The sequence below is a fragment of the Hippocampus bargibanti genome, linkage group LG17 (genome assembly GCF_051943395.1).
Source record: "Hippocampus bargibanti isolate YZ-2025 linkage group LG17, ASM5194339v1, whole genome shotgun sequence".
NCBI classification, from domain to species: Eukaryota; Metazoa; Chordata; class Actinopteri; order Syngnathiformes; family Syngnathidae; genus Hippocampus; species Hippocampus bargibanti.
In genome coordinates this window covers 116,129-129,846 of record NC_142750.1, presented here as the reverse complement: position 1 = coordinate 129,846, position 13,718 = coordinate 116,129, and the positions used below count along the sequence as shown (strand labels likewise).

At 54.8% G+C, this 13,718-nt stretch overlaps 1 long non-coding RNA gene across 1 annotated transcript; it reads right to left on the bottom strand.

Moving 5' to 3' along the window:
• Nucleotides 1–601: 601 nt before the first annotated feature.
• Nucleotides 602–12,613, bottom strand: LOC148885024 (uncharacterized). Its single transcript, XR_016118110.1, has 4 exons — nt 12,475–12,613; nt 7,958–8,098; nt 7,520–7,852; nt 602–1,797 (listed from the first exon to the last, which is right to left on the bottom strand). It is a non-coding gene; the product is annotated as an uncharacterized LOC148885024 (long non-coding RNA).
• Nucleotides 12,614–13,718: the final 1,105 nt, after the last annotated feature.

Below are 13,718 nucleotides of genomic sequence, written 5' to 3'. Positions count from 1 at the left end.
CTCAAATACTTGAGTCAATGTACAAATACTGTCTCTGAGGTCAGAGGGGAAGTCCCGATTCTCCTGAACTCCAAATTCCGACTGGCATCTAAAAAAACAGGATTATGCCCCCCCCCCCACCCTTCGCCACCACCGCGGCCCCCCAAAAAAGTCCTTTTATAATCGTTGACCAAAATAGCAAAACTGTGCATGTGAGTTTGTGTGGAACGCGTGCGTCTCCAGTGATGCAACCATTGAGAGCTCGCCATGGGAGCTCAGGCGGAGAAAGCCGAGTGGACTCAGGATGTGGATAATGAGTGGGGGGGGGGGGGGGCTTCTGGGGGGCCGGCGCTAAGTGGACCTGCTTTGATAAACTATGCCAGAAGGGCAGAGAGAGGCGGACCAGGTGGAAGGAGGCTATGCGAATGCCCCCCCTCCCCAAGCACCCCAAATTCAAAGGCGCTTGCTCTACCGATGGGAAACACGTCGAGGGGCTGCTCAGAATACACGCTGGGAAAGGCAGATTCCTTAGGAATCAAAGTTTTCCCAAAACCAATTTTCAAGTTGACTTCTGACCACTATTTATGAAAAATGCTTTTGACCCATTACAACCCCCCCCCCCCCCCCCCCCCCCAAACAAAAAAAAAAGAAAAACGTTCGAAGTCAGAAAAAACGAACTTTTTCCTGATAGTCATGTTCTTTCTTGTTAGTACTCCTCCTCAGTGTGTGCAGCCCCCGACTCCCCTCTGCCTCCCCCCCTCGGCCTCTGGCTTTTGAGGAAAGGCAGAGGTGGCCTTTGAAGACGGCGACAGCCAAGTTTGTCCCGGCCGGCGCTCATGAATGCGTCTCTTTGTCCACTTTCACATCTTCACATCCTGCACCCCCCCCCCCCCCACATGCTCCACTCTCCCCTTCACAACTCTGCTCCAACTGACTCTCGTGCTCCCGTTGGGGTGCCACCCCTCCCCCACATCACACAAATGACCCCACTAATTATGTATTTAAGGTATTTGGCTCCTGTGAAAACAGCTTTGGGGATGTGATGGGGCGGCTTTTGGGGATGTGAGGTGGGTCTCCTGGTTATCATTACTGGCCGGCGTTTTGTGTAAACAGTGGCAGCGAAGGTTGACGAAGAAAGGAGGGGGGGGCTGACGGCAGCGGCCGGCGCGCCGCGGTATGACGGGCGAGTGGCTGGTCACGCATCCCCATTGCGGATGCAAAGCAGCCGCGGATGTCATGGCGCCCCTCTACAACTGCCTTTTCAGGGCACGGACAAGTAAAAGCGGAAGAAAATCTTGACATCTTCAGATCCTTTTTGTTGACAAAATTCATTTCTAAGTTCAAGACGATAATTTAACGTGTTACAAAGTCCGTGCTAATGCGTGCGCGTTTTCCAGTGGGAGTGCGGCTGGCAAAGGCACTTTTCCTTTACACATCAAATAAATCACAAGTGTTGGAATTAGAGTGAAGTGTTTGGTTTGTGGGAAGCAAGCAGGAAAGCTCGCCATGTGTCACTGCAGCGCTGGAATGAGAAGTGTGCGTGTGTGTGTTTACACAGTGATGTGTGTGCGCGTGAGGTCGGGAGGAGCCATCCCCGGTGGGCGGGCGGGCCGGCCGGCCGGCCAAGGTTGTCGGGCGACGGCGTAATTCACGGCGCCGCCGCCTACGGCCACTTGAGCCAACGGCCTGAGCCGACCCGCCGCTCGGCGCTGTACCTTGCGCTTTTGATGAACGGGTCTCCATCTTGGCGGGGGGGAGGGGCGACGGGATCCTGCCGGCGGGGAAGCGGCGTGTCACTGGGCAACGTTTTGGCTGCGCCTACAAAGACGAAAAAAGGAGGCCGTCAGCAAACACTTTGCTGGTTCATCCAAACGCGGACGCGCTTTGGCTCATGGCCATCGCTGTGCCAGTGAGTCTTGTGGCGTCTCTTGTGCCCCCACCCCCTTTCTTCCTACGCTGGTTGTTGGGTGGTGTGGGCATGTTTTCAAGTTTGATGTAACACCCAACATGGAGCCACTTGGGACTCATGACGCTCGCGGTCATTTCTGAACAAACTCCTACTCGATTCTCACAAGAAGCTGGTCGAGACTTTTGAAATGAAAATGGGCCGCGGCGTCGCCCGCAACTACGAATGATGACCCAAGATGGATGTTTCAAGGACGTTTGGAGGCCCTCCCCGGGACCCCAATCCGCCGCTTCCGACTTGAATCCACTCAAGCGCTTGCTTTCCATGAGCTAAGAAGCGTGCGTGCGGCCGCTATTTTCAAACGACGCGCTGGTTGTCGGGCCGACGGCGGGGCGAGCCAACGCCACGTTGTTACATGATTGACACCTGCGGCCCCGGAAAAAGAGGCGGGCCAAGTCCAACGTGCGCTCAGCGTCCAGGAATTTCTTTCACTCCTCCTTCCTTTATTTCAACTTGACCTCACAACACACACAAAGAGCTTTGTCTATGCAAGCCAAGCCATGATTAATTTTGCAGGCTAAAAAAAAGAAATACAACAAATCTACTTTGGCCGAAATGGATGTCGACGGCGTTGCAAATTTGTGTTCCATTTTGAACGAGGGCAGTCGAGTCGAGCTGCTGAACTTCCAACCTGGTTCCCTCCAACCTTGACATGCCGTTCGCAATGTCAAAACGGGCTTGACGGCGTGGACTGGAAAGCAACCCCCTCCCCCCCCCATATTTGGACACCGGCGCGATAAGAAGACAATATTTGGACAGCCGGCGCAGCCCTCTGACTCATCTGTCAACGTCACCGGCGCTTCTCTGCACGACGAGACAGCTCAGCCTGACGTGACCGACAGCTTCTGTCAGACGCCGTCGTCGAGGGCGCTTGCCGCTGACTCACGGCCGAGTCACAAACCGTCTTTGAAATGCACGCCGAGTGGAAAATTCAGGAGGGTTGGGCGATGATTCGGAATCTGCCGGAAGAGCGCAACGCAAGTCAAATGCACCTTAGTTGCTTTTTGTCCCACAACAATTCCAATGAAGTCCAGGTGTCAGCGTTGGCTAAATGTTGCTTTTCATCAAGCTAATTTACGACGGCAATAAATGGAGAAGGCCCAGAAGGGAAAGGTGCTTGGGGGCCACGTTTCAAGTGACGTGAAAAGGGGGCCAACGTGTCACCCCCGCCCCCTCAACCCCTTCGGAGCTAATCACTTCTTTCTGACTTTATTACCTGGCCTGCAATGAGATCACCCCGCAGGCCCAAGTCAAAACAGACGCTCCCACTTTTCAACTCCAAGTGGGCTCGCTTTCCTTCGGACTTCTGAATGCCATTAAAAAAACACACCCCACACAAGTCGACCATTCTGAGGCCGGGGAACCTACATGAGTCATTCACGCACGCACACACACACAGACTTAAAAAAACAACAAAAAAGAAAGAAAAAAAGCCAGACCTCAGTTCCTCGCTGACGCAATCGTTTGCTCTACCTGCAGCTCTGCAAGCGGTAAGTAGTCGAGATCGGGGCGACCAAGTGGGCCAAAAAGGGGCTTGGTTGTCACGGATCCCCCGAATAACACTACAAATTCCCAAATTGCCCTGGATTTGTTTTTTTGCCCGTTGAGTTTGGGCTTCCACTTGGTCTCGTTTGCAACTCCTCAAACGTTTGCTTTGCGTTCGTCGGCGACGCCGTCTTCGCTTTGGCTTCCCTCGGACCGCTCCAAAGTCTGCCGCCACCGCTCTTAGTTTGACTGGAGAGCGCATCCCGCGTGCGGGCGGAGGTGAAGGAGCGCGCCGACCGGGGCGCCGTGATTCATATCCCGGCAACGACGGGAGGCGGGCGTGACTCGGCGGCCTCCCGAGGCGTCCGCTGACGCGCGCCTCTCCTCGCCGTGACTCCCTGCTGCCGTTGACGTCAACAACATCCAAATGAGCGCAAAAACCGTGGGCGGGGATCACGCAGCCTTGTTTTGTTGTCTTTTGGTTTTTTTTCCTCACCCGAGACCTCGGCAAGGGAGTGCGGACCACGTTGCTACCAACACGGCAACCGCAACAGTCGAAAGCGCGAGTGCCGTGTCGCATGAGGTCATGGCGTCGCGCGGCCGAGCTGAGTCGCTTCTCGCGTCTGCAAGGTTGCGTCAAGAGGCGTTGGCTGCCTCTTTGCCAGAGCCAGAAACACTTTTTTGGGGGGTGGGCAACCTCGTTCTTTGCGAAACAAGAAGCCGCCGTTTTTTGGCCCGGTCGCCTGCAGCCAATCGCATGTCCCCTTGAGCGATGATGAAGTCGAGCACGATGGATATCGTGCTCGACTTCATCATCGCCGTACCGAGCACAGGAGCTCTCAGTGAGTGGTTGTGCGAGGGGGAGGGGGATGACTTCCCTCGAAAGTTGGACGTGCCGCACGTCTTTGATCATTGCTATGACCTTCAAATTCCATCATGGGAGAGCTGTGCAGTCCGGGGGGGGGGGGGGGGGGGGATCAGCGCTTGGTTAAACAGGAGCAAGTTGGCTCATGTGTTGTAATACAGCTGAAGTGACCCTTTGACCTTGTCGACGGCCAGAGACTTTTTCCTGCTCCGAGCCCCCAAAGTGGCCGCGGGGTTAGCGGCTGAGTGGTTCACAAGCGGCGTGACCGTACCAGCTCCGCAGACCATAGGTCTTGTTTTAATTGAGTGAGGAGCACCTGTTTGGGGAGGATCGTTTTTGATATGACTGAACCCCCCACCTACCCAACCAAGATGCAGTTCTCGTCGAAAAACTCCCCCTTTTCCTTTCCCAGAAGCGTTTACCACGGCAGCCTTTTCAAGAAACGCCTGCGACATTTTTTGTACAAAGTCCAGGACTGCGGGCGGGCGTAAAGCTGTCAACGAGCGGAATCGGTGCCTCGTCTCCACGGCAACTTGATAGGAATGTCAAACATGCCCGCCCGCCCCCACCTCAACATGTCCTCTGTAGCAACGGCGCAAGGCAACACACAAAGTTCTCGGTGAGGGAAGTGGTATTGGGAAGGGGGCGGGGGGCGTTGTCCACATATGCCCAGTGTAGGTGGGCTTATCCCGTCGGATGGGCACGGGGGGTAAGCGCCTCTCGCAGCTCAATCAAAGCGACGATCACACAATGGCCGATGACACACCGTCGCTTGGTGGGCGTCTCACACGGAAGGTCCGCTGCACCTAAGCCACTTTGGGTTCCACTTTGTTCCGCCGCGACTTTCACCCCCCCGGCTATTTTCCGCTGGACGCTCTCACTTTCAAGTGGAGTGACATGCAAGCTGGATTTTCCGGCACGGGTTTCCTGTGTTTGGACGAGGGGGCGGGCGGGCGAGTGGTCAGGCGGGTGGGAGGTCAAAAAAGAGCGCAGGGTGAGAAGGTCGCACGCTGGAAATTGCCCAGGTTCGTTGAGTCCGCCAGAGACCGTTGGAGTCGGGAACCCGTAGATGGAACTGCCCGCAAACAAGAGCGCGGGGGCTTGGCCCCAAAATGTCAAAACGCAGACGCGGGTATACCTTTAGCACCTCGCACGCGCAGCAGCATGACGACGCGCAATTCAGGCGGAGAAAGAAAAGAAAATCCCATCTGCGTTGGAGACGCTCGGGTGGGACTCGCTTGGGGTCCAGAGTTCAAAGGGGCAACCGATGTAGCGGCGCGGAGGTTCCTTGACTCCTTCATGGTCGGGTCATCCATCCTGGCTTCCCGCGGACCGGGTCCTGCGGTTTTCCACCCTGAGCTGGCATCCAATGGGCATTTATTCTCCTTCGGTGTCTTCCGCCACAGCGCCCATCACATCCGGGAGAGAATTTGGTGGGACGGCCCACCAAACGTTGCCCCTCACCATGACTGTCCATCTGAAATCCAAACATTGCGCTAAGCTAACGGCTATCTTGTCACAGAGAACTTGGCAGTCGCTATCTTTTCTCCCTGCTTGGAATTGTTTACAAGTGTCCGGATAAGATCAAAAAACACCAGCTCGTACTCACGCCACGACCCCGAAGCAGCTCTTAACCCCCCCGCCTGATTTATCGCTGTCATACCGTAAATAATCGTGCAGAAATCAGCCGTTTTTGATCGCCATCTCCCGTGACCGCCGTCTTGCACGTGAGTCCTTCTGGACGAGAGGAAGCACCGAGCAGCCATGTCGGCGTTAGCTTCCCGCGCGAGCTAGCTACAGCTTCTGCCTGTGACTTGCTTGCTTTCCCAAGGTGGAGCGGCATTCCGCCGGCGTGCTACAATTTTCCAACGGCCTCCTTGATCTCATCCGCATGTTGGCTCAAGCGCTTGATGTCTTTGACTGGCTTTGCGTCCACACGTGACATCACATGTGGCCCGTCGGCTGCTCGTCCGTCTGCACCTCGTCCGCATGCGGCGAAGAGCACCTGCCCGCCGGCCGACCCACCGCGCCCCCACCTCACATTTATTACCGGAGTTATTTTCCCGTGCGAGGGCCCAGCGCGGTTGGAGATGAAAGCCGCGGCGCTGCACAAGCGGGCGGGCGGGAAGGCAGCTGAGTGAGTGATGTGGATGTGTGCTTTTCATCTGACTTTTGGATAAGACCCAGGTCCATCCCGTCTCCTCCTTTCTTCTTTCTACCGCTGCCAAAATCAAAATGCTTGTTTTGATCTACTTGAGTTGGACCCCCTCCCAAAAAGAAGAAACTCCACTGTGTAGCAGATTTCCTAGAAACTTTGCGGATCGGTCCACATCTTCCACGGAAGAATCTTTTTCTGGTGAATTTATCTCCCCCGTTTGCTTCGTGCGAACTGTCGAGCTGCGGTGGCATGAATTGCACCCCCTGCGGCCATTTTGCCTGTGGAGGTGTCCAGAAGTGACCGATCAAAGCAAAGTGGACTTTTGTTTGCTTCTGGCGTCTCTCTCCACGTGATCGCGCACTTGTTGCGCTGCGCGTGTTGGAACGCGGCCATACTTTTGGGGAGCGACAACTGGTCCGGGTCGCTCTTTCATGTACGTGCGGCGAGTGCCGACAAGCCCAGAGATGTTTGAAAGGGGCTGCAAATGGAGAGCGCTTGCCCAAAGTCTTTAGGCCGCTTTGAAGCCGGCACGAGAGGCAACCCTGTCCGTCTGCTGATCTTGGCACGCCACCGGCAATGATCAAAACCGCTGGCTTTTTGGGGGGATGTGAGAGTAGAGGGGGTCAGGAATATTGGCCGTCAATGCAGGCCCAGCGGGCTCCCCGTACCACCTCACAGCTGCCTGCTTCCTTTACTTTTCCACTCATAAGTTTAAAAAGAAACGGGGGAAGGGGGGGGGTACGTGGAGGAAAGTGTTGTAGTGGAAATAGATGCATAAGAGAGCAGCTGAAAGGTGCATTGTGGGCCATATTCTTCAGGGAGTTTGGGTCCAATAGCGTTCCTTGCTGGCTTCTGCGCTTTATTTTCCAGCGAGAAAATTGAGGGCTATTAATCACCAGTTGGGCTGGAAAATACAACTTGTGGTGGCAAAGTGTTCCCCCCGCCCTCCTAAATCCAACGCTCCACCTCGCAGGGACTTGTACAGGGGGGGGGGGGGGGGGGGGGCGACACACAAAACTAAACATCGACATTTCGAGCACTGCAAGATAGTAAAAGGTGGACTCACTCAGGTCGATGTGTTCCCCAAAAGCTGGAGGACTGGAGTGAAGGCCTTTGTGAAGGCGCCGCGTCAGGATTTTGGAGAGTCCTTCGGGCATTCCGTCAAATTGTGAATGCTACTTGCCGCTCGCCTTCCAGTGAGCGTCTTAGCCACACGCAGACGTCTCCGTGTCGATACACGATGATGAGAAGCTGGCTGATCCGGGAGGGGCGCTCCAGGTCCAAGCGCTTCTCCCCCACGTGCAGAGGAGCCAGGCGAGGAGACACGCCGGAGAGACGGGGCCTCCCTTCCTGGGAACCCCTGCAAGAAGTCCCCCGGGACAGGCAAGTCAGGGCTTCCCTGCCCCCCCCCCACATTCTACAATCAAACCACGTGGAAATGAAAATCTCCTTCTCCCTTTTGACATACGTGCAAGTCAAAGAAGTCGTCTCCTAAGTGATTTACCTTTTTGTGCCGCCACGCTCCAGAATAATGAAGCGGCACGAGCCTGCGGACTTCTTGTTTCTTGTCCAGCCGTGACGTTTCCGCCTGGGCCTCGCCAGACACGTCGGCCGCCGCCGCAGGCTTCGCGGCCGGACAAGAGGCCTGCAATTATAATCGTCTTCAAAGACCGCCATTCAAGCGTTGATTTTACCGCCCCCCCTTGTCACCTTTCGGCCCTCCCCCGCACCCTTTCTCCCGCTTTCCGTCCTCCTTTCCCGGCGGCGCGTCGAGATGAGCCATTAAGGAGAGAAACAAGCGCAAGTGGCGTTTGTCTTGGCCGGCCTCCATATTGACACAGTCAGCGTTCACCCAAATATCGGCCGCGCGTCATTTTCCTCTGGCCTAAATATGGATGCGGTGCGTGTCGACCGAAAGGCGAGGGGGCGGGGGGCTGAACAGAAAGCCTTTTGAGACCCCAGGGCGAGCTGAGGCGAGCATCATTAACATCATCATCATGAAGGCAGCGGCGGAAGGAAAGATCCATTTGGCCCCGACAGAGCAAGCCAGCTATTCCATGTTCAATTAACACAGTCACCCCCAAATATCCTTCCAACACCTCCCCCTCGCAGCAGCTCTCAGTTCACCGCAAAATCGGACAACTTTCACTTTCCAAGACCAATTTAGAGACGTGTTTATTCAGTGTCCACTCAAATTTGGACACGGACGAACGAGCTTCTTTGCTTTGGGACGTTGGATTTCTCCGGATGAGGCGTTCAACGTTTCCGCGATTGTGTCGTGGGAGCAGCCGGTCGTCCCCGTGAACAAGTTGCAAATGCTTTGGTGCGTCACGTCCAAGCCGCTGCCGTTTCCAACATGATCCAGGGCTTGCGTCGGCGCTCTCACGCAGGCTACACGTGGCCACTTGCGACTGCCGAACGGGAGGTTAAGCGATCATTCGGCAATCCATTGACAAAGACAACGTATTGAAATGGACGCTCGCCCTCGTCGTTTTTGCCGCTACCTAACGCACCACGCAATTTCTCTGGGGCGCGGGTCTGGACTGCTGGCGGGCCAACAAACTAACCATTTACACCCTACGCCAATGGACACAAGCAGACGGGTGTCAAAGTCGTCTTCTCTACCATCAATGGCACCCTGTGGGCGGGTGTGGAGCAACTATCGCCCCCCACCCCCCCGGACGAATTTACGATGGGCTGACTCCTGGTAAAAGAAAGGCAAGTTGATGATGGATTCTTGTCAGACACTTTGTGACAGTTACTGTTCCTCCGGTGGACGAGCGCCGCCAGGTGCGCATGACAGATGTGCCTTGGCGCTCTTTTAAGACGTCGGAGAGCACAAGTTGAAGCCAATGGGGTCACGGTGTCCATGTGGCGGGCCAGGTTGGAGCCACCGTCGACAGTGTAACCAATGAGACACCCAAGACAAAGTGTAACGGCAGCGACGTGGTGGGTCCCTCCCAATCATTCACTGCCGCAGCCCCCGGCCTCGGGTTTCAGATTCTTTGGGGGGGTGACGAGAGGTTGTCGGCTTGGCTTGAAGAACGCAGCCTGACAACTTGCGTAGCCACCCAAATAACCGTCTTGAGATGATGAGCGGCCCCCCTCGTGGCGGGCAACTAGGTGGTCCGCCGTAAGATAGGGGGGCCGAGCGGGAATGGACAGGAAGGATAGCGGTGAGGTGGAAGGGCGACGGTCAGGGAATCGTTGGCTTTTCGGAGCTGCCGAGCGTGAGGGGATGGCATGACAAAGAATTAGATGCCCAACCGAGGGGAGTCCCAGCCTCGCCATTTGGGGGGGGGGGGGGTCGTTAGGGGATGCCGAGCAGGCGGTCAACGGAGCCTCCAAGCAGCCTCAAGCGGGTGTTGCACAACAAAGAGCCATTCAATTGTCGCCTCCATTTTCAGGCTTGTCCGCCTGGTTTGTGCGACTGCGGTCGGCTTCTGGAAAGCGTCATCGGTCAGCCAACACCCCCCCCCCTCCCATGAGACCACCCCTCCTTTGTTGACCTCTCTTTCATGTGATAAATGTTCCCAATCAATGGAGGAAACGGGGAGGAAGTGTGTGAACGTGACCCGCCGGTGGGCTTCAAATGACCAACCCCCCTCGGTTTGATGTTTACACCCACGCTGCACCTCGATCTCATTATCGTCAACACCCTCAATGCGGGGCTTTTCTCCGGGTGCTCTGCTTTCCCCCCCACGTTACAAAAACACATCCTGTGGCGTGATGTTGTCGGCACGCAAGGGGTCGAAAAGACGACAAGCGCCCCCTCCCGGGGCCCCCGGTGGAAAAAGCTCTCCTTCAAGGAGGGGGGTGAGACGGGCTTGGGGCTGGGGTTTTGTCAACAAGCATCAATCTCTCCTGCCTGTCAGGCCTCGAAGATCAAACTGGTGACCCGCCGCCCTCCACCCTGAGGAAACGGAACCTCAAGGAACACATTTTGCCGCTTTCATCCTCTCAAAGTGGCTTTTTTATTACTTCTGCCATGGCCTCTGGAGCGCATTCTCGGTGAGCGGCGGCTCCGATGGCTTCACTTCCCCTCCCCGTCTGTCTTTCGTTCCGTCTGTCTCTCTTGGAGGCACAAAGTGTCTTGGGCCTTCTCTCTGGCGCTGAGCGACTGCTCCGTCTCCGAAATGAAGGATGGCTTGCTCGTGAAATGAAGGGAACGGGCTTTGCTGGGCGTTCCTTGACGGAGGCTTTCTGACGTGCCGCGGCAACAAATCAAAGGGGCCGGTCGGAAGCCAGGTTCGGCCTATCTCGGCGCGGCTTTAAAGGCCGACCCTCATGCGGGGGGGGGGCATCTTCCCACCCATCACTCCATCAACACGGGCCGCCGCTTTGATGCGCCCTCATTCCAAGGCCCATTGTGGCGGCGGGGCCTAAACAGCGGCACCTGGATCCCGTGGGCCGCACCTGGCGAGTTGCTCCTTGCGGATTCGCTCTAGCGGGCAGGGGGCGTCTGATTCTGATCATTTGTGACCATAGCCCCCCCGTCAAGGAAATCCAAGCTATCGCAAGTCCATGTACACGGCGGACGTGGAAGTAGATGTCGCGGCTATTCCAAAGGGCCTTCCCTGGTGAATGCTCGTCTCTCAGAATTCACTGCGACTTTCCTGTTTGCGCTCGCGTCGCTCCATCTAAAAACGGGGCCGGCGCAAAACGGGCTCTTGGCCTCGCCGTTTTTGATGCTCCCTCGTTCCGCCGCGGCCAGCCGCGTCACCGCCACAGTATTTAGCCGGCGTCAATATTGTTTTAGGGGATTATTTTGGGAAGCTCAAATCCCTTCTGGGATGGCCGAGGGGAGGGACGCAAAATAATCAGGAAGAAGGTGAGGAACTGTGGAGGAGCCGCCAAGGAATAGTCGCTCTATTTGCTGGGTACATAAAGACCATTTCAGTCGGGCACCGTGCGGGACAGCTAAATTGGGGGCAAACCTCAGCCTGGAATAGCTGCCGCCGCTGGGAGCGGGGGCATCTTTTGGGCTTTGTCACCCAGGAATGAACCAGGGGGTCCCGAGACTGGCTGGGTGGTCGGTGGGGAGCGAGGGGGGGGGCTCTGTCCCAGTCATTCCACAATCTCTCAATTATTCTTGCCAGGTGGAAGGATGTGGCTCAAAGGGAGCAGAGCACATGGCCATTGCTTTGAGGCGCGCCCAGATTAGACATGCTGGATTTTTCCTTTCCAGATAAATTACAACCAACGGGAGGGATGTGGAGCATATCTTCTCTTTCCCACCACGGACCCCCCCCCCCCTACACTCACTCACACACACACACTGCGTCTTTTTTTTAACCTGTCACGTTCAGCGATATGCGCTGGCTGTTGCCTCCGTGTCGGGGAGGCGAGAGGCGTTGATTTGTTAGGGGGCTAACTGTAGACCAGTTGGTGCGCCGGTCAGAGCACATGCATGAAGAGACGTGGCTTCAAGGGGGAGTTTAAATACGTTTACTGGGGGAAATCAACAATACAGGCAAATACAAATAGGAGGAGAGATGTTGTGACAAAGGGGGGCCAATAGATGACTGGGTCGGAATAAAATGAAGCCTTTGGATAAGGAGGAACATTGAAGAGGGACACTTGGGGGGGGGGTTCTGTACTCTGAAGTTGACGTTGAGGTTGAAGGTGAACTGGAAGTTGATGTCGAAAGTTGAATGAAATTGAAGGTGAATTGGGGGGGGGTGATGTTAAGTCTAGTTGTTGAATCAAGTTGAGTCTTCAAACGTGAGGGAACAGGAATTGAATGACAGGGAAATGGCACCATCTAGCGGGCGACCACACACATTCATTACACTTTAATTAAAATAAAGTGAATGCCGGCGAACGCTCGAAAACAAAAGACACGCGGCCGTCTTCGGAACGGAGAGGAATTAGTCATCGTCCACTAACACATGGCGACATAAAACTTGCCTTATTCGACTAATCGTCACGAACTTCGCTAGAGGGCTAGTGTGGCTAACGAGCACACGAACTTGAGTCGCAATTGACGAAACATACAAACGCACAGCTGGTTGTACTCACGTTTTGGTCGTGAAACACCGACAGGTAAGTGGGACGACGAAGGTTTCAGAACAATGGAGTTCATATCGAGCACAATCAAATGGCGGAATGACATTGAGCGGGACGAAAAGCCGGCAAACTGGCGGGTGATGCAATAACGCGAGACTTCAATGCGTCTGGTGAACGTCTCGCGATAATTCAAGGGAGGAGCGGTCTCAGCCTTGGTTACACTCCGGCCGGCTGCGTGGGATTCCGTGAGCTTATTATTATTATTATTATTATTATTATTATTATTATTATTATTATTATTATTATTATTATTATTATTATTAGACCTCTTCTCGAGTGCATCCATTCATAGGCTCTTAACTCAAGCGTGTCTCTTTGAAATCCTTTGGATGCCGATCAATCACCGCGATGCCAAAAGCCAGAGAATCAATGAGCCGAAGAAAGAAAGAAACAATGTGTAATAATAATAATAATGATAATAATAATAATAATACATTTGATTTATAAGCGCCTTTCAAAACTCTCAAGGTCACTTTACAGTCACGGGATATTTTTTTTCTGTGGGTGAGTAGTGGCAGGCACACGCGCCAGCGTTCACGCAACCCGGAATAATAAATCAAATAGATAGAAAGCTAGCTAACAGCTATCTAATAGCTATCTAGCTAACTAGATAGCTAATAGATAGCTAGCCAGATAGTTTTGGACAATAAATAAAGACAAGAGTTCAATAGACAAATGTGATTTGACAAATGCCTTTTATTTTGGGCACTTTTCTCGCGCTTCCATCTGACGAAGAACTTCTAAGCGGCTCGGGGACTCAAACCCGGCTCAGAGCAAAGGCAAATGAGACGACAAGGGCGCCGGGACCGCTGGAGGATATTTGGCCGCCGAGCGTGACGGCGGCTCTGTGCCAACGCTTGTCCTCCTCCTCCTCCCCCGGCAGGCTCCTCGTCGACCGGAGTGTGGAAAAGTCCAAATGGAGAGCTTGGAAAGGGCAACCGCAACCGTCCGCTGCACAGGACACGTATTCATAGACTTTGTCTCTCACGCAACATGGCGCTGGGCCGGGCGGAACGGTAGCGGCGGTACGGGCGTCCATCACAAGCCCCCCTCCCCCCATGACTCACCGCTCGGAAAACTCTGTCCGGCCACAGTCCGTATCCATCAAATGGGATTGCAAATTGTCAACTTGCAAACTTCACGCAGGAAGGCCAGAACCGAAACCTCCACCAGGTTTCCAGTGCCTTCCAGCCTGA